Here is a 25,678-nt window from a genome sequence, read left to right on the forward strand (position 1 = left end):
CACAGAGCCGACTGGGGCCAGAGCAACTCACCAGAATTCTTTTTCCTCAAAGGTCTGAGAGAGGGAGGCTCCCTACTCCAGCTGCTCTTTCTTCCTCTCTTGATCAGAGTCAGGCCCCCATTCCCCCAACCATCACCCCCACTGGATCTTCCTTCTTCATCGCTGCTATTCCCTCCTCCTGATGCATCATTGCCCTGCAGTTTGCAGGGGGAAGCTGGTGAGATGCAAACTGTCACTCCATCCAGTTATTCTTCTGAAGCCCCCCTCCGAACCCCCACACCAAGCTGTGGAACACGAGGGTAATTTGAAGCTGCATCTGTGGATAGCTTCATCTGTGTTTAGAGACAGAAGACAAGCTGCAAGAAACAGGATTGGATTTGTTGTTTATAAGTCAAACCAGCTGTGATCTCAGGTCTATGGCTGCTTCCTTTGCAAATGCCAAATGTCACTTGTGGTTGGGACACTTTTCTTCCCAGAGAGTTGTTTTCCCCTCATGCAGCCAACTTTCCTCTGTGCCTCTTCCTCCACCAGCTGCTCCCCTGCAAGGTGTCATTGTGCTGGGTCAGCCTGTGCACGCCCCCAGCCTGGCTCCTGAGAGAGAGCGCCATCTCAGGAGTCAGCATCCATCTCTTGGAAGGCTCTTTGCTGGGTGGGGATGAGGTTGTAAGCTCTTCTCTGACTTGCATTTGCCAGTTGCTTAACATACCTGATTATTGAAAAAAAACAATTTGTTCACATTTTATTATTATCATCTAGGAAAGGATTCCCCAAGTACTTCACTCCATCATCACTGGAAGCAGGTTTGTGTAATAGTACTATGGTCTTTGTGAATTTTCCTGTCTTCTCCATGACTTTGAAAGTTTTTCTGTGGCATAAAAGGACCCCTCAGATCCTACTCTGCAATCCTCCTTCTGATTCCCTCCTCTTTCTTTCCTTCAGTCCCTGCTGGGTACTCATGAAAATCAGTAACTTGGGTTTTTATTTTATATAAGATATTTTTTCACATAAAGAAGTCTGACATTTGGTTATAGTAATTCTTTTTTTTTTTTTTTTTCAGATTCTATAACATTTTTATTTTTTAGGCAAAATACAGAGGGTGCCAAAAAATCCATACACATTTTAAGAAAGGAACAAACTGTACTAAAATTGTAATACAATGAATGACACTAGCATTCATTTGATTAACGCCATTTTTGAGCAAACATCATACTACACATTGCTACCATAATTCAACTTTGAAAAGTAATACATAGATAACATCTCTTAAAATGTGTACATTTTTGGAGCTGGTTATAGTAATTCTTAATCTTTTTCTTTCTTTGTTTTCTTTTGCTTTAATCCCTTCTCAAACCCCAAGTTGTATAAATATTAACCTATATATTAATCAATTTATAATATAATTCCTTGCCATTTAACACTCTAATCCATATGTAATTTATTTGAGTCTATGGCATGAGGTAGGGGTAGAATTTTGTTGTTTTCAATTAGGTAACCCGTTTTCCAGGCACTGTTTTATTGGTTATCACATCCCTCTACCATGGAGATTTCTGAAGGGCATTTCTCTCCTCCATATGGTTCTGAGGAAACTGAAATGATGGGGGCCAGCCTTTATTAAGTTGGACGATGCAGTTTAGTATGAAAGCCAACTGAACCTTGATGGACTCAGGCAGATGGACTCACCCACTGAATGGAAACACCAGATCAGGGCAGCCCTCCTAGCATGTGGGGAGCACCTGACCTGGAAACAGGGGCGCATGCCTGCTCCCTGTGGGCAGTTCTCTCTCAAGTGGAAGAACAGTCCGGTTAATTATACCCAAATGTACCAACGGATGCACGTCGCTTCACCTCCCTAGAAGAGGAGTGATTAAAGGGGTGGATAGAGGCCAGACAGGTTTACGCAGTGCAGCTTCTTCCGCCTAGAAGGAAATGTTAGGAGTAGAAAATCACAGATACACACACATTTCTTAGGTTGGTGAAAAAGTAATTGCGGTTTTTGCAATTATTTTTCACCTTTTAAACCGCAATTACTTTTGCACCGACCTAGTATTTCTGAGCTTGCTTTTAGGTTTTGTTGGTTTGTTTATCTATTATTGCACCAGAACCATTCTTTTAAAGGATTGGAGCTTCATAATACTAGTTAATATTTGGCAGACTGAGTCATTCTTTGTTAATTTTTCCAGTATTTTTGGTAATTCTTGAAAAAATTATGTTTTAGAATAATTTTGTAATTTAAAAAATCTTGGTACTTTTTATTGAAAGCGTATTATGTTAATCTAAGGAGAATTTACGTTTTTTTAATACTGAATTTCTCATTTAGGAAAGTGTTTTTCTCTTGATATTTAAAATTTAAAAAATTTTGATATTCAAAATTTCCAGTAAAATTTTGTAGTTTTACTTATAGATAACCTGTACATATTTTTTATTTTAAAAAATTGAGGGATTTTTTTTTTTCATTGTAAGCACACTTACAGAAATCAGTGGAGATTTTGAGTTTCCCCGAGGATAGCTTTTGTGCATAGAAAAAGACTATTTGCAGGACATTAACATTAATATTTGATTTACTAAAATTATAAATTAAAAAACTAGACTTTTCTTATTAAGTTCAAGTTACAAACCTTATTCTATTCATAAAATGAGTAAAATACAAAAATTTAAAATTTTCCTCTGATTAATGTTTAATGCAAGGTGAATAGAACATATCTGCTTAAACAATTAGTCCCATTTACAACTCAATTAAATTCCTTCAATCATTAAAGCTGTATTTGTAAGTTTAACAGTTGATTTTCTTTTCAACACTTCACTGCCTATAACAACCATTGCCTTCCCAAGTACTTGAAAAACTCTATTAAGTCTGATTGAACAAACTGATAAATATGGCAAACCTTTAAAAACATTCTGGCGCTATTTAAAAACTTAGCTAAAGTCTCTTATCCCTTTCAATTTATGACTATAACATTAATTACTCAATTGCATGTTGTAAAATTGAATCAACTGTAATCTATTATATTCTCTCATATGCCAAAACCCCTTAAACCCTACAATCATTATAAATACCAAATACACACAGATTGTTCCAATGATTACTAAAATCTATTTTTGAAGGTAACACATTAAAAAGACATCCATGAATGAAAACAATTTTACCACCCCAAGCCAACAAGACTTATTACTCTAGTCAAATTGGGGGAGAGATTTTAGCAGAATAAAGTTGTTTACAGGCCAGAGATTTGGGGCCAGGCACTAGATGTGATTCTCCTGGAGCCACTCAGCAGCACGTTGACTCACTCAGTTTTTAATAGTCACCAAAAGCAGGGATTCTGAGTCCATACTCTCTGGAAGGGATTGTTCTTTTCTGAGTTTAAGACGTGTTATTATTTAACTCTACTGTCTGATATCAAGTCTGCAGCCTCCCACCCAGTTTGCTTCACTAGAGGTTCAGGTGCAGTAAATTTATTTCCTACCCAATTCCACTCGAATTCTTTTCAGATCCTTTCTGTAGGCCACGCCACACTTGGATGGCTGTTTAATGACACCCTGTTTAAGTCAGCATACACTTCCTGTTTGTTTCGACGTCTCCGGACTGAAGTCATCATCACTACAGTAGAGAATATATTAGACTCCATTGATGAAGCATGCTCATCACCCAGCTTCATCAAATCTTAACATTCTGTTGTATTTACTTCAGGTTTTAAAAGAACATTAAAGCATTTCTTATGCAGTTGAAGCCTCAAGTGTACTCTTCCCTTTTTTCTCCCTCCCCAGAGAAACACTCTTCCCAATTTTGTATTTATGATTTCCAAGCATGGTTTGATTCTCTTATAACATGAATGTGCCAATAAACTGTATTGTTTTGCATGTTCTCAAATTTTATGTAGTAAATATTATTTTGTAAGTATCATTCTGCAATTTGCATTTTTGTTAATCAGCATTATGTGTTTGAGAATTACTAATGTTGATACATGTAGCTACATTTAATTTAACTGCTGTATACCAGGAATTAATTGAGTAAATATATTACAGTTTATTTTTCCATTCATTTGGTTGATAGAATTTTCCCCATTTTTTTGCTATTACAAATATCGTTGTAATTTATATTTTTGTACGTTTCTGTGTACACATATGAGTGTGAGTTTTCTTAGAATATATATCTGTAAGTAGAATTTCTGGGTTGAAGACGTATGTTTTTAACTTAATTATTTTCAAATTGCTCTCTACTAGTTTATGAGAGTTCCCATCTCTCCCTTATTCTTGCCAACATTTGTTTGCAAACTTTTGCAGTATGATAAATGTGAAATAGTTTCATGTTGTTCTAGTTTATAATTGCCTAGTTACTGGTGAGAATGAGCATTTTTCTTCCATCTGTTGACTATTTATCTTTCCTGTTCTCTAAATTGCCTGATCATATGTTTTATCCATTTTTCTACAGTCATTTCTTTCCCCTTAAATTGATTTGTAAGCCCTTTATAAATGCTGATTTTAATCTTTTGTTAGTTTCCTACATCAAAAATACTAAATTTTAACCTTTATTAGGGTCAAATTTATCAATATTTTCCTGATGTTTTTTGTGAAGTCATAAAGATTTTCTAAAAAACTTTTACACTTTAAAAATATTTTTAATTAAAAAATAATTTTAAGTTTTAAAAGTTTACTTCGAATTGATTGTTTTGTGTGGGGAATAAAATAGTATCTATTTTCCAAATGGATATCACCCATTATTAAATGATTAGTTTTTATTCAGATATAATGCCACCTCTGTCATACATCAAATTTTCATGAAGTATGGGTCTTTTTATGGACTCTAAACAGAACGTTTGTGTGTGTGTGTGTGTGTGTGTGTGTGTGTGTGTGTGTATGTAATCATCCCTAAAGCAATATTACTCTATTTCTAATTACTGTAACTTTATAATTATTTGTGATTTTTTTTGTTCTTCATGTGAGTTTTAGATCTGCTTATCAAATTCACAAAAATGTGTTAGGGTTTTGATTGGAATTATATTGAGTGTACAGATTTATTTGGGTAAAATTTAAATCTTTTTATTCCTGAACTTGTTACTTATTCCAGTCTTTTATTCATTATATCCTTTATTAACATTTTGTAATTTTTTTCAATAAATGTGTCATACCTTTTTGTCATATTTATATAAGCATAATTATAACTATATTGATATAAACTATATATATAGATTCTTTATAGTTTTCATTTCTATAGTAAATGGGATCTGTTTTTCTCTTATAATCTCAAATTGGTAATTATCAGTGGAGATACAAATTATTACTTTTAAAATGTTACTGATGTCTCTTATCAGTTGTAACAGTTTGTAAAATTCTTAGGTTGATTCTCCATGTAGAAAATCATCATCTGAGGATAAGGATAGTTTTAAATTTTCTTTTCTAATTATCATTTGTTTTATTTTTCTATCATATTGTATTTGCCAGGATCTCCTGTTTAATGTTGAGTGTAAGCTATGATGATGGGTATCCTTGCCTCACTCTTGACTTTATTGTTAGTGCTTTTCAAATTGTATTATTAATTATGATGTTCAGTAGATTCTTTTTTTTTGTATCACATTTACTAACATAGGCTATAAATTAAGGAAGTTATCCCTTCTTCCCAATTTCCTAAGAATTTCTTTTAGCATGAATGAGTATTGACTTTTATCAAATATCTTTTCAGCATCTATTGAAATGAACATATATATTTTCCATTTTAATCTAATAATTTAGTTAATTAATTAAGACTAGTACTCTTCTGATGTCAAATCATACTTTCATTCCATTTGTCATTAAGGTTATACCATAGCAGAGTAAAAATACATTAGATAGTTTTATTTTCCTTTTTCAAAATTTTGTAAAAGCCTCCCTTGAATATTTTGGAAAATCATCCATCAAATGCTCTGGCCTCGAGCCTCTTGTAAGGAAAGGCTTTTGGTTATCAATTCAATTTCTTTAAGCTTTCTCTTTGTTTATTGAGGCTTTCTATTTCTTCTTAAGCCAACTTTAATAATTAATTATTTTTCTAGAAATTTATCCAATTTATCTACATTTTCAAATCTGTTAACATTTAATTCATATTATTATTTTATTATTTTAAAAACACTACTGTTCTGATTATGTCCTATTTTTGTTTTAAATATTGTTTATTTTCCCTTTCCTCTTTTTTCTTGATCAGTCTTACTGCAGATTTGTTCTACTCATGTTTATAAAGCCCATCTTTCAGTATCAGTATTATTGACACTCGCTGTGATTTCTTTGTGTTCTATTTAACTAACTTTAGCTCTTTATTCTTTTCCTCCTTCCATTTTCTTTGGTATATGATGTGTTATCCTGTCTTGCTTTTTGAGTTGAGTATTTAGTTATCTTTTAAAATATTTTTGCTGAGTGACTTTAAAGTTATAATATTATTATACCTGTATTCCACTGGTTTTTATATGTACCACATTTGTTGTTATTCAGTTCTAACATTTAACATTTATGTTTTGATTTTGTCTTTATTCTATGAATTATTTATTTCATTAAAACATTTCCAAACGTTTGTTTCTTCAAAACTATCTTATAATTGCTTTTCAGTTTAGTTGAACCAAGATTAGAGAACATGGCTTGTGTCATATTGATTCTTTGAAATAACTTGAAACTTTCTTTGAAATCTAAGATATGTTCAAATTTTTTATGTTCAGTTTTTGTTCATGTGTAATTAAAAAATTATGCCCCCCATTTTTGGGGTGGTGAAGTCTCTCTTATATGTACATGTGTTTCAAAGAAAGTTGAATTTAGTAGTTGAGATTACAATTTTTGTAATTACTGAAAATTGGAATTTATTTCTGCCATCTCAGTTTTTTCTTTTTATCATTCTTTTCTTTGCCTTTTTTACACCTCACAGTTTCTTCTTTTGATGTATTGATAAAGTTTTCTAACCCCCCTTCTTCCTTTCTCAGAGGGTTTGGAAGTACTGGGTAATATAGAAACATTCATAATTAAATATAAATTGTTTAATAACAAAGTCTGTAGTTACTCATTGTGTCTACCCTCTTCTTCAACATGACAGAAACCTTATCAAATGTTGACAACTCATTAGAATAACCTTCTCTCTCCAGTCTTGCCACTCCACCATCTTGAAATTGTTATCTAGGCCAGTGCTACTGAGAGCGACATTTAAAATTTTATAGTAACCAAATTTAAAAAGTGAAAATAATTTTAATAATGTATATTTTAACTTAAATCCAAAATATTATTTTAATTTGTAATCAATAAAAAAATCATTAATGGGATATTTTACATTCTTTTCTCATACTAAGTTTTTGAAAACCAGGTGCGTTTTATCATATCCCAATTCAGATTAGCCACATTTCAAGTGCCCAGTGGTCACATATAGCTAGTGGCTACCATATTGGACAGCTCTAGAGTTCTCATTTTTACCTTATTTCAAACATAAAAATTACCTATAATTGCTTCTGCTAATTTTTCAGTTGATTTTATAGATAATAGGTAAAATAATTGGCAAATAATTTATTTTATCTTCCTCTGTTTAGATATAATTTCCTTTTCTTATTTTATTGCATGGGTTAGAACTTTCATGTTAGTTAAGAGTGGTGATAGCTAATATCTATCTTGTCTCTGACTTTAAAGAAGGTTTAGCTAATGTCTCATCATCAAGTATGATAGTGGAATTCTATCCAAAATATTAATAAACATTCTTGATTAGGTTAAGGAAGTAGACTTTTATTTCCAGTTTACTGTCTTTAAAACAAATCAGAAATAACTGTAAAATTATTTAAAATATTTTAGTTTCCCTCAAGTTATTCATATGTTTTGACTTATTATTTTGTTAATGTGTATTGATTTTAAAAAATTGAATCATAGTTCATTCCTGAAATAAACCTTATTTGGTCATGGAGTATTATTCTTTCAATATACTATTAGATTTTATTGCTAATATTTTAGTTAGACCTTTAGGTTAAAACAACAAGAGAGATTAGCATGTAGCTTTCCTTTTTGGCTTTCTTAGGTTTTGACTTGAGAGTTATGCAGACTTTGTAAAGTTAACTGGGAAGTTTTCCATCTTTTCATGTGCTCTGAGAAGGTTTAAACAGCATGGGAATTATCTGTTTCTTGAAAGTTTGAAAGAATTCATCTGTGAAACCATCAGATTGTTGTTTCTAAATTGTTATTTTTACATTATGTATTGTCTGTTTCAGATGTAATTTTTAACATTTGCAATTAGTTATTTAATCAGACTATTCATACTTAATCCTTTGTTTTCTGGTGTAATTGCTCACTGTCATTTTATACAACAACTCCTCCATTCTTAAGCTTTCATTTAGTTAAGTGATATTTTAAGACTCTTTAAGAAAAGACTATGAGTATTATTCTTAGAGATCTTAGGAAATTTTTATCTGTATCTGATCATTGAAAAATCCTAAGCTATGCTTTAGATTTGGGCTGTTACTTACTGGTTTTTACCTAAACTGTAGTTTACCTTTTCAATGTGCATTACCATCTTTTTTTTCATGTGTGTGGCTTTTTAATATATTTTACATATATATAAAGCTTTTACTTCAGTTCTAGTTCTCATTTTTAATGAAGAATAATCGTTAGACTTGATTATTTATTTGTATTTCAGATACTTGAGGGTTTACACTGTAATGGGCTCTGATCAAGACACATGTACATAGCTTGTAATTTCTCTCCTAAATCTCTTCTCTTAGATTTCTCCCTCTATATTCTGATTTGATTTGCTGATATACTTTGAGTTTACTTACAATTATTTCTTATCTCAATCATATTTGTTTTCACTTCATCTTCTTATCCTTTCATGTTTTATTCTTAAGAACATTTGCATCGTTTTTACATTCTTTTGAGAATACCAAAATGTCCTATAAATTGGTTTTCTGAATCTTGCATTAAATAATTTTTAGAAGTATGTTTTGTCTCTAAATCTTCGCATTGAGCTTCCTTTCCTCTCATTCTGCTCTATTTTTTCATAGACCATATTTGGTTTATTTCCTTTACTCTGGAATCTCTATGAATAATAGCTGTGTTGACTCAGAGCTTGCCAAAGGGTTTTGAGAATTGCTTCTAGTGTTCACAGTCATGTTGTCTATCATGTGGCTTGAAGAAGTGGAGAAAGATGATCTGAGATAGAAAAAAAGATGAATAAAGCAGATTAACAGGGATAAACAGAGATGAGAAGGGATTTATAGGTATGGAAATGGGGTAGCTAAAAGGACCCTGAAATGTTGATTGGAGTTTGGAAATATCAGCATGAATTCATGAAAAAAACAGTATATATATATATATATATATATATACTGTATTAAAATTATAATATATATATATCGATAACAAGTGATGAATACAAGTCACATTTGACTTCTGCAATTACAAGAGGTGCTCAAAGTCCATGATTTTAATACAGTTTTTTCCTTAAACTATGTATACATTTTTTCACTCTCTTTCCATGTCTATGTCTCTTTATCTATATCTATAGATCTATATCTATATCTATTTATATCTATCTATCTAGATATGCAGATGATTATAAATGTATATGTATGCATCTTCTTGGAGAAATGAATGAATCCAGTAGGGGCAAGGAAAGTACAAAATGAGCTAGAAATATATTATTATATTAGAAAGTAAGTTAGTGCTCAAAGAATTAAGAAGGTATGTCAAAAGAAGAAGGTGCCACCTTGAAGGGGTCCCACGAACCAAATTTAGGACGATATGAGCATTAAAATAAACAGTGAGAGTATTAGGTTAAAACCTATTGAATAAATAAAAAACTTCAAGTCCAAACTAGTATAAGTAAATAAGTAAATGAATAAATAAACAAATGAAGGAGAAAGGAAAGCTCTTCCAATCAGCTGAACATCAACTAATAGCAACATCATTTGGCAAGCATCATAAAGGTAGCTGACATAAGTAGGAAGTTGTCAATGGATACTAAGGCTGGTGGGTAGAAATTTGATGGTGAGGGACAGAATACTGTTATAATATCAGAACATTTACCAACAAAATACTAATAAAATACAAAGGGGGGAATGGTGAGTTTTATAGTGGAGAAACCTGGCAGATACCAACTTGATCAGGTCATCAAGGATAATATGACCAATACTGGAAGAAGTCGACATAGTTTTTCTACTGATGTGAAGTACAACGAAGGCAACAGCATCACTTCTGTGATTATTTCTCACAGAAATAATCTGTGGAATTATGGCATTGTCTTCTAGTATTTCTGTTGAGAAGTCTGATGCCAATGTCATTTGGTCCCTTACACGAAAGCTGCTTTTTCTCTATAAAGTTTTTAGCATCCAATCAGATGAGCAAAAACAAAACAGAAAGAGTGAAAATACCTTAAGGGACTTGTGAGACACCATCAAGTGGACCAATATTTGCATTATAGGGGTCATAAAAGGAGAAGAGAGAGAATAAGAGGCAGAAAATTTATTTAGAAAAATAATGGCTGGAAACTTGTCTAACCTGGGGGAAGAACAGACATTAAAATCCAGGAAGCCTAGTGAGCTCCAAAGGAGAGGAGTACAAAGAGACCCACTCTGAGACACATTATAATTAAATTGTGAAAAGTTAAAAACAAAGAGAGACTCAAAAGCAGCAAGAGAAAAACAACTTGTTATGTACAAGGGCACCCCCATAAGACTCACCAAATTTTTCAGCAGAAACTTTTCAGGCCAGAAGGGAATGGCATGTTATATTCAAAGTGCTGAATGAAAACCTACCAACCTAAAATTCTCTACTTAGCAAAGATGTTCTTCAAAATTGAAGTGATAAAGTTTCCAGACAAACAAAAACTAAAAGAGTTAATCACCACTAGACTAGCCTTCAGGAAATGTTAAAGGGACATCTTCAAGCTGAAACAAAATGATGCTAATTAGTAACAAGAAAACATTGAAAATATACATCTCACTGGTAAAGGTAAATATATAGTCTAATTCAGAATACTCTAATGTTGTAATGGTGGTGGAACCAATATTGATACATTATTATGAACTGAGGTCCATCGTTTATTCAGATTCCCTTAGTTTTCTCTAATGTTCTTTTTCTGTCCCATGATCCCAGCCAGGATACAACAATGCACTTAGTTGTCATATGTCCCCATGACCCCCTTGACTGTTAATTTCTCAAAAACTTTTCTTGCTTTTATGATTTTGACCATTTTGAATGTCCCTCAACTGGGATTTGTCTGATGTTTTTCTTATGACCATGGTTTTTTTTCTCAGGTGTTTTGGGAAGGAAGGCCACAGAAGTAAAGCTCCTTTTTCATTATATCAACTCAAGAATACACACTGTTTATAAACTATGACTTATCACTCACCGTTGATGTTAACCTTGATCACCTGGCTGAGTTAGTGTTTGAGAGGTTTCTCCACCGTGATGTTACTTTGATTACTCCCCTTTTCATACTGTATTGTTTGGAAGGAAGTTACTATGTGTAGCCCACATTTAAGAAGTGAAAACTATGTTCCACATTCTTGAGGGTGGAATATCTACATAAATTACTTGGAATTCTTCTACATGGATCCCTTTGTCTTTTTGGTCTATTTTGGGGAAAAGTTCCCAAGTTTGTATTTCAATTCTTATATTGACTTTTTCATTTCTGGGGTCATATTTTTAAATTTCCAATATCTACCTTTCTGTTCTCTTTTATTATTTTTATTTTTAAAAGATTTTAATTAAAAATACAGCTGACGTAAGTAGTATATTAGTTTTAGGGGTACACCATAGGTATTCAACATTTATATACCTAAAGAAGTGATCACCATAAATCCAGCAACCATCTGACACCATGCTATGCTATCACAATATTATCGACTATTTTCCCCATGCTGTTCATTACATCCCCATGACTTATTTGTTTCATACCTGGAAATTTGGACCTCTTATTCCCCTTCACATTCCCCCACCCCCCGCTTTTAAAAAATTTCAATTACACTTGACATTCAATATTAATTTATATTAATTTCGGGTGTACAGCATAGTGGTTAGACATTTATATAAGTTAAGAAGTGTTCCTCCTAACTAGTACCCAACTAGCACTATACATAGTTATTACCATATCATTGACTATATTTCCTATGCTATACTTTACATTCCCATGACTACTTTGTAACAACCAATTTGTACTTCTTAATCCCTTCCCTTTTTTCACCCACACCCCAACCTGTCCCATCTGGCACCTATCAAAATGTTCTCTGCATCTATGAGTTTGTTTCTGTTTTGTTGTTAATTTTGTTCTTAGATTCCACATATAAGTGAAATCACATTGCATCTCTCTTTCTCTGTCTGATATACAGTAGTACCTCAGTTTTTGAACGTCTCCATTGACAAACATTTCAGTTTATGAATGCCATAAACCCAGAAGTAAATGCTTCGGTTTTTGAACACACCTCAGAAGTCGAACATGTCACACGGCTTCCACTGAGTGCAAGATCCTGAGGCCTAACTGTTGGTTGTTTTCGAATGTTTCAGAATGGATTACGTTAGAAAACCAAAGTACCACTGTACTCTACTCCACCCTCCACATCTATCTATGTGACTGCAGATGGCAAGAACCCATTCCCTTCCAAGGCCAAGCAATATTTCATGTATATATGTACAATTTCTTTGTGCATTCATCCATTGATGGACACCTAGGCTGCCTCCACATCTTGGCCATTATAAACAATGCTGCAGTAAACATATAGATGCACACATCCCCTCGAAGTAGCGTTTTGGGTTTCTTTGGATAAATACCCTGAAATGGGATTACTGGGTCCTTCTTTGTCTCTTGTTACCACCTTTGTTTTAAAGTCTATTTTGTCTGGTATAAGTATTGCTACTGCAGCATTTTAATTTTTTTTTTTTTTTGAGGTTTTCTTTTTCATTTCCATTTTCATGAAATATCTTTTTCCATTCCTTTACTTTCTATCTGTGTGTGTCTTCCAATCTGAAGTGAATCTCTCTCTCTCTCTCTCTCTCTCTCTCTCTCTTTTGATTCCTAAGTTTTATTCAAGAACTCATACAAAACATTCCAGAGTAATGAGTTTTAATCCTCATCTTCCTCCTCTTCTTCATCCTGGTTAATCTGGAAATAACGCAATTCGTAACTTTCTTGACTGTTAGCAACTATGCGCAAACAATCACGTAGATTGTTCTTCTTCAAATACTTTTTGGTGAGATATTTCAAATACCTTTTGGAAAAAGGCACCTCAGAAGTGACAATGATCATGCTCTTGCTCCTTTCAATGGTTACAACCCCTCCACCGAGATTCCCAGCTTTTCCATTCATTTTGATTTTCTCCTGAAGAAACTGCTCAAAATTGGCAGCATCCATAATTCCATCTTCTACAGGTGGGTGCCGTCAAGGGTAAACTTCAGAACCTGCTTCTTTTTATTGCCTCCCTTAGCCACAAGCTTTTTCACAGAAGCTATGGCGGCAGCCAAGACAGAAAGGGTGAAGTGAGTCTCTTGTAGGCAACATATGTAAGGATTTTGTTTTCTTATCCATTCATTATCCATCCATTTGTTTTCTTATCCTTTGTGTTTTGATTAGAATATTTAATCCATTTACATTTAAAGTAATTGTTGATAGATAGATATGTAACTATTGCCATTTTATTATTCATAATTTTGATTTTTTTTTTTTTTTCTGTTTTAAAGAAGTCCCTCTAACATTCCTGTAATACTAGTTTGGTGGTTATTCCTTCCAGTATATTCTTCATTTCAGTTACTGTATTCTTCCCCTCTGAATCATTCTTTTTTAATGATTTCTGTGTCCTTTTTTATGCTTGCTATCTCTTTGTTGAAGTTTTCACTAAGCTCCTTGAGCATCCTTATAACCATTGTTTTGAGCTCTGTCTCTGGCAGATTGCTTATCTCCATTTTGCTTAGTTCTTTTTCTGGATTTTTCTCCTGTTCTTTCACTTGGGACACATTTCTTTGTTTTCTCATTTTGGCTGCCTTTCTATGTTTGTTTCTATGTATTAGGTAGATCTTCTGTGTCTCCAAGTCTTGGCCAGTGGCCTTATGTAGTAGGTGCCCTGTGGGGCCCAGTGGCACAGTCTCCATGGTCATCTGCTTTGGGTGCTCCAGGAGTGTCCCTTGTGTGGGTTGTGTATACCTTCCTATTATAGTTGAGCCTTGATTGCTATTGGCATGTCATTGGGTGGGACTGACCACTACCTTTACTGGCTGTGGGTTTTGGCCACATCCACAGCTTACAGGATGCTGTGTGTGTGGAGGGGGGCGTGGGGGAGCGTTTACACACAACTGGAGTGTGATTCACCCCAGTTGGCTCTGGTGCCTGTTGAGACCACGCTTTGAGTGTGCTGCTTGTGGGGTTAATTGGTCAGTGTTCTGTTGTGGTCTGAAGCCAACCTCCAAGTATATTGGATCTGGGGCCTCTTAGGAGGGGTTCCAGTGCAAGCCCAGGTCACCCACTGCCTGTGACTGTTGGGGGACTACCTGGTAGGAGCTACAAAGGGATCCTTGGTTGTTCACTGCCTGTGCTGAACCTGGAGATGCATAGGAGAGGCCACGCTATGATCCAAGGTCATCTGCCACCAGTACAAGGACTGGGTAGATCTGCAAAAAGCCAGGAGACCCAAGGCCTGCTGTCACTGCCAGCTCCCTTAAGGTTCAGCTGCTGATAGATCCTCATGTAGTATGCAAGTTTGGTGAGACAGGGTCTCAGGGAGTTACTAGAGTGGGAAGAGTTGTGGTGCCCAGGTTAGTGTAGACTCTGGTTTGGTGCCAGTGCTGAGCTTGGAGCTACTCAGCAAAAGTCTCAGAGCACACCAAGGCCAGTCATCGCCCAGTGGGGGTCTGCCAGACTCTGATAATTTTCCAAGAAAGAGTACAATGTGAGCAAGGCTGGCTGCTCACAGAGAAAGTGCCTTTGGTGTTGGGGAAGTTGGGTGGGGCAGTATCCCAGTGAGTCAGCAGGCTGAAGCAGTAGAGTTCACCAGGCCAATCAGATTCAGATTTGGCTGTGGTGGGGGCGGGCCTAACACAAGAAAGATGGTGCCCACCTGCTGGCTGCACAAGAGAAGGACCTCACATTGGGAAAATGCTGACTGTCCTCCATTCCCCCCCCCACCCCATGCCACACACCTCAGTTTGTACCCTGGTTTGTCTCTGACACCTCTTGAGTCACCGTCCCTCTGCTGGAGCTCAAGGTGAGTGCCTGCGAATGAGTGAGTTTGTGAGTGGACTGTTTATGAGCACATCTGGGTTTCCCGCAGTCTTCCGTCCCACTTGGACAGTCAGAATGCCCACTGTTTTTCACAGTCAGATGTTGTGGGGATCCTGGTGTGGGGGCTGGGGTTCCACACTCTTCCTGGGGGAACCTCCTCAGCCAAGATATCCCTCCCAGTTCTCAACCACCACACATAGGTGTGGGGCCCATTCCACATCTCTGCCCCTCCTACCAGTCTCGATGTGGCTTCTTCTTTGCATGTTGCGTTTTAGGATTACCTGTTCCTATTTCACGGATAAAATATTTTCTCTTGGTTTTTTTTTTTACACTTTTGCCCTACAACTATTTTCTTCAAGTTGCTTTCATCTGTTTGTTTGTTTGTTTATTTATCTTTTTGGGCACCTGTCTTTCATACTATAGATCTTCCTCACTTCGTACTTGGCAACTCCTTCATACTTGAGAGTGGATCACAGAAAGGCGATTGGAAGCCCCGAGAGGGCAAATTTTGTTTACTTTGAGTCTCACTATAAGGGGTTTTTGCTGTGTCACTTCATTAGGGAGATCCCAAAGTCAATATGCTTAAGTTTTGTTTCTTATTCTGATTGGATTTCCCAGAGCAGGCTGTGCCAATTTCTTTCCTGAAGAGTTATATGTCTGCTTGTCAGTGATAGGGAGAAGAAGGGTAAAGGTCTCAACATTGTGAACCTACATTTTCACTTTAACCCTCTATTTTCAGTGTGATACTCCCCCTTCCCCCAACTGTGCTATGGTGTCCCATTGTCAAGAAAGCCTAAGTTTTACCTTCTTTGGGGAACAAATCTCCAATTTTCTGCCAGGGTAAGGGAGGGAGCAATCATTAGTGGCATCTAGAGATCTCAGAATTTCTTTGACTTTTCTCCTGATTTTAGCTCCCCTTCTATAACCCCTCCGCCGACTGCCTCCTCCCGCCCCATAAACACACACACTTTAAGAGGTACCTGGTGCTAACTCTTAGGTGTTCCATGATATAAACTGGGTTGATTCTCTTACTTCTCCAATTTTCTCTTAGTATTCAGTTTTCTGCAGATGCTAAGTCAGTTACACATTCATCCATCTGCTCTCCAGCTTCCAACATTTTGTTGTTCTAATTCTTTCCAGAATGTTTGTCTTATGGGAGAGGAAGAAGAGAAAAAAATGTATGTTCAGTCCTCTATCTTTAACCAGAAGTCATTAAGATCTGTATTCTCTAGTTCATAGCTCTTTCCATAGAGAAAGCCTTGTGCATATATGTATAGGCTTAAGCACAATGTGAGAAGGTAGCATTTGTTTGGGCAAGGTTGACTATTGCCACCATTGTTATGATTTCTTCTGGGAGAGGCCAGGAGCTCAGAGAGTCATATGGTGAGCTTCGTGTTGTAGATTAAGAATTACAGTCATTTTATTATTGTGAAAAATATTTCAATAATTGCAAAGGTGTATATATTTTGCTAAGGCCCTATTTTAAAAGAAAGTAAATGCATATTTTTGTTAAAGTAAGAGGTGACATTTTTCTGAGCCTGTATTATATTACAAGAACCACCCTGCTACCTGTAAATGGCTCTCTCCTCTCCTAGAGGTATGGTGCTACCTACAAATAACATCTTTTAACTTCTCTAGTAGTTAAGGAGAGGGATTTCTGGTCAACCCCTCCATAGCAATAACTAAGGATGTTAGATAATACAACACCATAATTTAGCATATTTTCCCATGAGGTAATTTTGTTATCCTGAATTGTGATTATCTTCTATTTGTTCCCTGGTTTGGGGGTAGACTAGATTAACATAATAGTTAGAAAAAAGCAATCTACTACAAGCCCTTTTAGCTGGGACTCTACAGTTTTGCCCATGTCTACAACAAATTACTTACGGGGACTACGTTTCCGAAGATGCAGCAGAACACTTCCCAGGTTCCCAGGCTTTTGACTTTCCAGACTTTGTTGTCCCTCTGAATGGATATAGAAAGTTTAGGAAGGAGAGTCAAGTGAATGGGAGCAGGATCCCCCAAAATAGACCACATGGAAGTTAGACGAATGACTTTCATTTCCTGGATGTTAGTGAATCAGGAGGAATACAATGAGGGTTGATATGAGGTTTTCCAGCCTTTGTTTTCAGGAGGTCTTTATTTTATAAAACAAAGTCTAGAATAGGGTTGTCAGAAGTTCTTTGCAAAAATATGGACCATTATGTGTGTGTGTGTGTGTGTATGTGAAATACATTTTTAGTCAAAATATTTATTGAAACATTTCAATGGAATGTTTCTTTTAGAAAGAATTGTTTCACTGCATGTGAGCCTCATGGAAAAATATGTTGTAAAATTGAGTAGTTCATTTGACACAGATCCAGTTCACATTCTGCTTCCCTCATCCACACGTTATTATTTCTATTGAAAATTCTTTTTACACCTTCATTTGAGACAGGAACTGATACATAACACTAAAACAATTTCAACAAATGTCAACACAAAAGTCAAGAAGAAATACTCCAGGTGTATTTTCTGAATCAATAAAAATGTTATTAATAATAAAAAGACATTTGCAGTTTGTAAATTTTCATTTTGCTGGGCAGGAAGCCAAAATTCTGGATAATCAGTTTAATACCAGATACTCGGAAGCTGACTTGAGAAGGAAGGTTTTCCTCATTGTGCTTCCTTGGACTTAAGGTTAGTGACTATTTGTCAAGACTGTGATAGGGACCTTCGGTGCCCTCCTTCCTGGTGATGTTTCTCAGCTGAGCCTGTGAAGGGACTGGAGCACTACCTTTGTTCTTTGCTGTCCCCTGTGGCGGCCCCCTCAGAGATCAGGCCAAGAAAAGACTGTTTTAGGACCTGGAGGCTCTCTAACCCATTGCTGAGCATTAAGCAACTTTAAACTACTGATCCCAGCTGTTTTTCTCAGCGCAGGTGAATTATAGAAGTTATGCGAAGGCCTTTCTATTCTTTTTCGGGTAGTCAGATTCAGATATTTGAGTACAGTAATTTTTTTAAAGCATTTTGTCAGTGAGACTCTTTTTTAAAAAAGTCGTAACCAAATAATAGTTTTTTGTCTCTCTATGATTAATTGGTGAATTCTCTACCCAATTAACTAAGGCAAACTTCAAATTTGCATTATTGCTGCCCTTTCAGAATCCAATAGCACTTAAAAAAAAAAAAAAATCATTCAATGGCTCATTTCAGCTCTACCTAAATGTCCTTACAGCGTAAACGTTATTTTTGGCTCAGGGCATATGCTTTCGTCTATCTCCCCAAAGCTTTCCCCCCCTACGCCCAGCCGGTGGAAACCCAGCTATGCTGAGTCTATTCAGGCCCCTTCACATTTGCATGTCTATCAGCAGTCTTTCACAGCCCAGTGGCCCCAACAAGTACTTTCCAATGGCCGCATTGTTCTTCAGAACCACCTCCAAATCAGATCTTCCAGCTTCCTTCTCCCTTGCAGTTTCAAGTGTGGTTGAAACACCTGTTAGTTTTCTTGGAATCCCAAAGCCTTTACTTTCTACTTAGAAGAATTTTACCTTCCCTACTTGCTGAGATGGCTATTTGTGGGGAAATGCTTGAATTTTCCCCTTGGCAAAGTCATTAGAAGTTACCTTCAGTTTTATATGACACGATTTGATCCTCCTTATTGCTCCTTTCCATTTCATTCAAAAAAGGCTGTATTGCCACATGGATGGGAGAATGAAAAATACTTGTTTCTCTCTCTCTCTTTATAAATTTAAAATTTCCTGAAAGTTAAAGTCTATATGAATGCAACGTAATTATATTGATAATATTGTGAAAATGTTTTAGATTAGACTATAAAATATCACCATGTTCAGGGAGATGAATTAAAATCTACTGCAAATATTTATTATATATTTTGACATTTTGACACTTACAGAAGAGTTGGGCAAGACTCTGAGTGGATGTGTTTATTCTGACTTGTGTGGTTATATATGTGATATATACATACATTACATATATATTTATTATACGCATGTGTATATATGTATTTGAACATATATAAATTCACGATTATATGCATTGAAGACTGAAAAAATAAAATCTTTCATTTGTTTTATTCTTTAAAATCTATACTTAAGGTCTGTACAGTGGTCAGCTCATCTGTAAATCCATGAAATGCTTTTATGTACATTAATTTGATATTAACATTAGACTTGAGTAAGACAACCCACTTTTATTTCCATGTTATGAATTAATTATTGTCTTTATAATTAATAACTACTTTATCATTCAAATACTTGGAAACAGATCCAAGCTTTGTGATTTCTGACCTTTACTGGCCTTTTCTCCTTGTTCCCAGCAGCGTCTTCCCAAATTGCAGTTATTTTATGTGATAGTCTATCACTTTTATTGAGTTAGAGTTTTAATAATAACAGATAATTAATTACAAAGCAAGTTATAAAATTCAGTTAATGCAGGTAATGCTTACTAACTTGTATGTAAAAATAGTTTAAAATGGTTTATACTCATTGAGCTCAGTGAAGTTGTGTGTGTTTTAAAATTATGTATTGTTTGTTTCTAAGTAATTTTGCTTCACAACCCAGAAAGCTTTATTCACTGTTTCCCAGGTGGGTGGCAAATTGGCTTTTTTGGTTTCAACAAATCATCTTTGGGTTTCTAATTAAACTGTATATAAAATATAGAGGGTGCCAAAAAAATGTATACACATTTTAAGAAAGGAAAAAACTGTATTAAAATTATGCTGATGGTAACCACTTTGAGCACCTCTTGTAATTGCAGAAGTCAAACGTCACTTGTGTTCATCTTTTGTTATTGGTATATATTGAGTATTACAGTTTTAATACAGCTTTTTCCTTTCTTAAAATGTGGATGCATTCTTTGGTTATCAGTATTTATACTGTAGAGTCACTCAAGTGAAATGGTACACATTGCCATTCTTGGACATTTTGTGATTATAACCAGAGAAAGCTAAATGGAATAGAGTCTAAGGAAAAATTAAAAAGCCTCGACTACCCAAACGAATGTGGTATTCAGGCCAGAGATCCCCAAGTCCCCTGGCATCTCTGGGACACTGGGATGACGAGAGGGACAGCGGTGCACGTATTCAAAGCTTGACCTTATTTCCTGTGGGTGCCCCTTTCCTTTTCCTTCTGGGTGGAAGGATTTTTTCCACAGATAGGCTCTAGTCCCTGAAACCACTGCAGTAGGCAGTTATCATTCTCTCCAAATGTATATATTTTTTCTTTTCTAGGTTTAGAAGGAGGTTGGCTGTAGGAAGGAAAAGTTGGGACTATCTAAAGGCAGGATGAGAGAATCAAAAAGTCTGCTGCAAAGACTGTGCTCCTGAGAGACAGAGAATCTGCGGAGCTTGCAAGGGCTCCATGGGAAATGCGTCTAAACTGTGCAGGGCCGGAGATGGGATTAGACACAGCCCCCCGCCTGTGGCAGCACAGAATGCTCATTCAGCTCAGGGCTACTTCTGCCCCCTTTTCTCTGGGGAGTGGCCAGGAGAGAGGGCAACCATGTCACCGTGTTTCCCAAGCAGCAAACAGTGGAGGTTGCCAGAGGTGAAAGGTTAAACACTGGTGTCAATAAAGTGATGGGGATTTTTGAGAAGGGGGAGTAGGTCAGCAAGGAGGTTGGGGAAAAAGTGGGGGGAGGTGAGAGCCCTGACATGCCTGTCCCAGAGTTGAGAGAAAACAGACTGACCACTTCTCCCTCCCCCCAACTGTAGACCCTGCATTTGTGCATTGGCGGTTGCGATTTGATCTTTTCCCCTTGATTCCTTCAGCCTTGTGGTTTGGCATTTGCCTCAGTGCTATAGCTTTATACGCAGGATGTTCACAGAAGATGCTTGTTAAATTGTCCTGATCCTGCCTAGACTTTGGCTCTTCTAGAAATGTTCTGCTTTTGGAATTGCTTTTAATATTGGGCATAGTTTTTTACATTGCTCTAATGGTTGCTAATTATTCTGTACTAAAGGTAGCATTGATTTTTGGAAGGAGCTTCAAGTCACTCAGAATCATAAATCTGAAAAAGGTAGAAAATGAAGTTGGGACTTAACTGAAAATTAACCCCCTCGAAACCATGGGGTTAATAGAAAATAATGCATATTTTTTGTGATATATATATATATTTTTTTTTTTTCTTCCCCCTGAAAATATTCCAAAATAATTTTACTAAATGTTAGTACATCTGGGGTAAGTCATTTTGTAGGGCTCAGTTTACTTAGCGAGTATTTGTTTAGAAAGAAAGGCTGTTTTCTTCCCATATCGTCATGTCCGCCATGACTGATGCTTCCTTGAGAGCTGAAGAGAGGCTCTACTCATAGCTTAGGAGAAAAAGGACCCAGTTACCTCTTGGATCACATTCAGATTGGTTGCCAGGACCCCTCCTTGGAGGAATCTGCCACCTAAGTCAAGTGGAGAAAAGTACACTCTGTTCTGGTGGTGAGATGCAGGCATACGCATTGGGGACCTGTCTGGGACTGGGTCTACCTAGTGGTGATTTTTTGCTTTATTTGGCAGCTTCACCCCTGACTTCCTGACTGAATTTAAGAACTCCCCACTTGGGTTTATGTTTTCTTACCTATAAAGTAGAAAGAAAAAAAAAAAAAAGGATGATTTCTCTCTTTGTACAACCCAGCGCAATAAGGATGGCTTTGAAATTCTTTGGGCTCACAGAGGAAAAAGAGAGAAAGAAACAGAAAAACATAAGGAAGGATAAGAGGAGAACACAATACAGATAAAGGACTGGCAGGGAAAAGATAAAAGAAACAGTGGGGAAAAGAAGAAAAGAAAGAAAGAGAACGAAGAGAGGGAGAAAGTGGAAAGGAGGGATGAAAGCAGAAACACGGAGCAAGGAAAGAATGATTCTTTTCAGACAGGAGTCAGGGTAAACCTGACAGTGTCTAATGCACCTGGGGAGACTGAGTGAGCTTTGGGTTGAAAATCTTCAGGGGTCTATTTTCTCAGTTATCCTGGAGACAGAATTCCAATGCCTGGAAAACACCAATGTGTGTTCTTTTTGTGGTGCTGGATCCTGGGACTGGAAGGAGAGAAAGTAATAGATTTCAGCCTCAGGCTTGTTATGGGAACCAAACCACAGGGCTGGGTGGGGAGGGGAGAGATTCTCAGGTTGGGGGAAAATTTGTGAGTGTCTAAAGTGGGATAAAATTTCAATTATATGAAATCATATATATAAATTTTGAAACACATAATTTTATTTGCTATAGGGCAATGTATGTAAAAAAATCAATATAAAAACAATCAAGATAGAAATGCTAACATAATACTACCATGAATGAACTCATATGTGCCCACTCCCAGCTCCCACCTTCAAAACATATTAGCTACTCTGTGCGTGTGGACCGTGGAGAACCGTGAAAGCTCCTTTGGCTTTGTTGCTGGCACACTGTCTTATAGAAACCTTATATTCCCAACCCAAAATGGAGCCATGGTCTGACCCTGGGATGGAGTATTTAGACAGAATGTAGACTTCCTCAGTTGGGCCTCAGTGATTCAGCCACAGACCTGCTTCCCCCTCATAGGGGGAAGGTTCTGGTCCCCTCACAGGGAGGAGATCCAGGTCCTTCTCACAGTGAAGGAGGTCCTGTTTCCCTCACAGGAAAGAAGTCCCTGTCCCCTCACAGGAGCTACCAAACTCAGGTCTGTGTTTAGAAATCAACATCTGGGGTTGCTAGAGGGATTGTCAGTCCTCAGACCAGGTTTCCTTTTCCAGGTGAAGAGTATGAAGAACCCCAAAGGGAACTTCCCCAGGGAGCTTCCTCTCGGTGTGCGCAAGAGCCAAGGAAGGAAAAGGAGAAGCAGGGAAGCCGGCTGGTTGGAAAGTGCTAACGACACCCCACCCCCAGCATCATGCCCCCACTTCCCATCCCCTCGCACCACCCCCATCCCTCTGGTAACGCAGGGTGTAATCTCGCTTCTAAACACAGAATTACAGAAAACCAGGGGAAAAAGCCCCGCAAGGAATAATTAATTTCTGCTTCCTCATGCAAATCCTTTGGCCAGTCATTTAAGGTTCAGAGCAGGACCAATTCAGCTCCTTGTGCAAATTCCAAACTGAAGGCATTTAGAAAAGAAGAGAGAGGGAGAAGAGAGAAATTGAATGGATTTACTTTTCTAAGAACCAGAATTAACAAAGGTTCCATTTTCCATGGTTATGGGTCTGGCTAGACAGCCCTCACTGACAAGCTCTCCAAACACATGTGCTGGCCTGTTGAAAAGGCCTCAGTGTTGACTGACAGATAATTGAAGTGACAAATTGTTTCATTGTATTTGGCAGGGAGAGTGCTGTATTAGATAATTATGGGGAACAGAGGAGCTCTGGGGTCTTAGGTCACAAGACATGCCTGACCCTATTTTCTTAAAACTCTGAATGGAGTTCTTGGTCCCAGAGGACCTGAGTGTGAGGCTGTCTCTTTTTTTGTTGGTGTTGAGTTTTTTTCTTCCCCTTTACCTCCCCCTCTGCCTTCACTCCCCACCCCTCCCCGCTTTTCTGATCTAATGATTAAGAAGAGCTAAAGAATATAGAGACCTCCAGAGCCGAGAGAACAGGCCTTACTCTTACCCCCACCGCACTCCCAACTCCAATTCCTTGCATTTTAGGAAAAGAGCTTGTGGATTTTATCTGTGGTAGCAAGTGTGCAAACTCTTCTTAGCTGCCTACAGTGACCTGAAAGGGGCTGGCTGCTCCTGGCGGGAAGGTGGCTGAGACAAATGAGTCACGTCAAATGTTCGTGGGGCTGGGGGCACATCCTAGCTGAATAAGGGGAGCAGAGCTGCTTCTGTGTGCGGCCTCGCGAGGTGAGATTTTTCACAGTCATCAATTTTTCCTGACCTTAGTTTTCCTGAGGGAAAATTTGGGCCAGAAGAGCTGGAAAGATTATAAGGTAGTACAACCATCTCATTTTCCAGATGAGCCCTGAGAATGCCACACAATTTGTTAGTGGAAAAACAGAGTCGACTTCAGGTTGTGGAACCTGAATCCAGTGTTCTTTTCTCCAAACCATGGCGCTTCCTGGGAGATAATGAAAAACACGTATATGAGGGGAAACTACAATAACAGTGTCTTCCTCTGCCTTCCTAGCTTCCCTTACTACTGTATAAGCCTCCAGGAAACTGGAAACGGCTCCACACAACAATATTTAGCTTTCTGTGTGGATGGGGCCCAGGGCAGTCATTCTTGGGGGAGGGGAGAGAGACCCTCAGAATAGAGGTGCCTTTGGATGGTTCAGTGGGAGCCACGAGCAGGCTGGAGGGGCTGGGGAAAGAGCCTCCTATTTACTCTTAGAGGGGAAAGTGAATGGCTAGTCTTTCTGCTTCGGCACCACTGTCTTCTACCTGCCTGCCGCCTGCTTGTGGGAGAGGGGGACAGTAGTGACATAGGGTGTGAGGATTTTCAATACAAACCTCATTTGTTCTCTAGTTTTGATGCTTTGGAAGATTCCCTTCCCCTTTTAAATGGAAAGGTTTTAGAATTATGTAAACTTTCAAGATTCATTCTTTTCGGTTGAGTTTCACTTTTCCATTCCAGACTCTTTCTTTTGACTTTCCACTCTTAAATATGAAGTCCAAAGAACCTCAGAAGGTGGTTTGTTGTTTGGTTTCTAAAACAAAACAAACAAACAAAATAACCAAGCAAATTATAGTGGGAACACCTGAAAATTTCTGCATATGTGTAACACAGTTGAGACCCATGGACTTACTTTGGTTTAAAAACTCAGTAACTTAAAAAAAAAAAAAAAAAAAAAAGAAGAAGAAGAAGCTGCCCAGTGGTTTTAAGGCAGCCATTCTCTGAATCAAAACCTACTGTGCTGAATTCAGGACTGGCTTTCCAAAGAAAGCTGTCAAACCCCTTTTATGCATAACAGAAGTTATGTTCCTAATAGAAGGCATTAATTAGGGGGGTCCTGAGTTTGAAGGGGAGGAGATAGAGGCAGCATAGGGTCAGATATGAATAAAATGGTTTTAGAATCTTGGAGTAAGAGAAGAGCATGGTACACCTCTGTGCAGAGTTTACAAACATAGCAGCCATCATTTCCCTCCCTCTCTGTGCTTGCATACTTCTTATCCCATCAAGGAATGGAATAGCAGTCCCCTCCCCTTGAATCTAGGCTGAACTTAATGACTTGCCTGAACAACAGGATGTGGTGGAAATGACTTTCAGGGACTTAGGCTGGCTCCTAAGCACCTTTTCGCTTCTGTCTGGGTCTCTTGGAATGCTAACTTCTTGGGACACTTCTTGCTGGGACCCAGCCACCATGCTGTGAGAAACCATATGGAGAAGTGCCACATGAGGTGCTCTGGTTGACAACCACAGTTGATCTCTAGTTGACAGTCACTGTCAACTCTCAGCCATGTGAGCGAGCCATACTGGATGTCCAGTCTAGTCAAGCTTTTAGATGACTCCATCCCTGGCCCCTTTCTATCTGACTACAATCCCATGAGAGATCCTAGGTAAGAACTGCCCAGCTGACCCAGTCAACAGATGCAT

General features: G+C 37.3%; 1 long non-coding RNA gene and 1 pseudogene across 3 annotated transcripts in view; one reads left to right on the forward strand and one right to left on the reverse strand.

The window, feature by feature from the left end:
• Window positions 1-23,030, forward strand: part of LOC141571033 (uncharacterized) — an 87,027-nt gene extending 63,997 nt beyond the window's left edge. For 2 of the 3 annotated variants that reach the window (XR_012495507.1, XR_012495506.1), the window contains one exon: window positions 3,487-4,492. This is a non-coding gene — a long non-coding RNA (uncharacterized LOC141571033). Of the gene's footprint in view, window positions 1-3,486; window positions 4,493-22,903 lie in introns of those variants that run through there. The other variant, XR_012495508.1, reaches the window with a different exon arrangement.
• LOC109452808 (large ribosomal subunit protein eL22) lies at window positions 13,040-14,803 on the reverse strand (annotated as a pseudogene).
• Window positions 23,031-25,678: the final 2,648 nt, after the last annotated feature.

Source organism: Rhinolophus sinicus, linkage group LG04 (genome assembly GCF_036562045.2).
Source record: "Rhinolophus sinicus isolate RSC01 linkage group LG04, ASM3656204v1, whole genome shotgun sequence".
NCBI classification, from domain to species: Eukaryota; Metazoa; Chordata; class Mammalia; order Chiroptera; family Rhinolophidae; genus Rhinolophus; species Rhinolophus sinicus.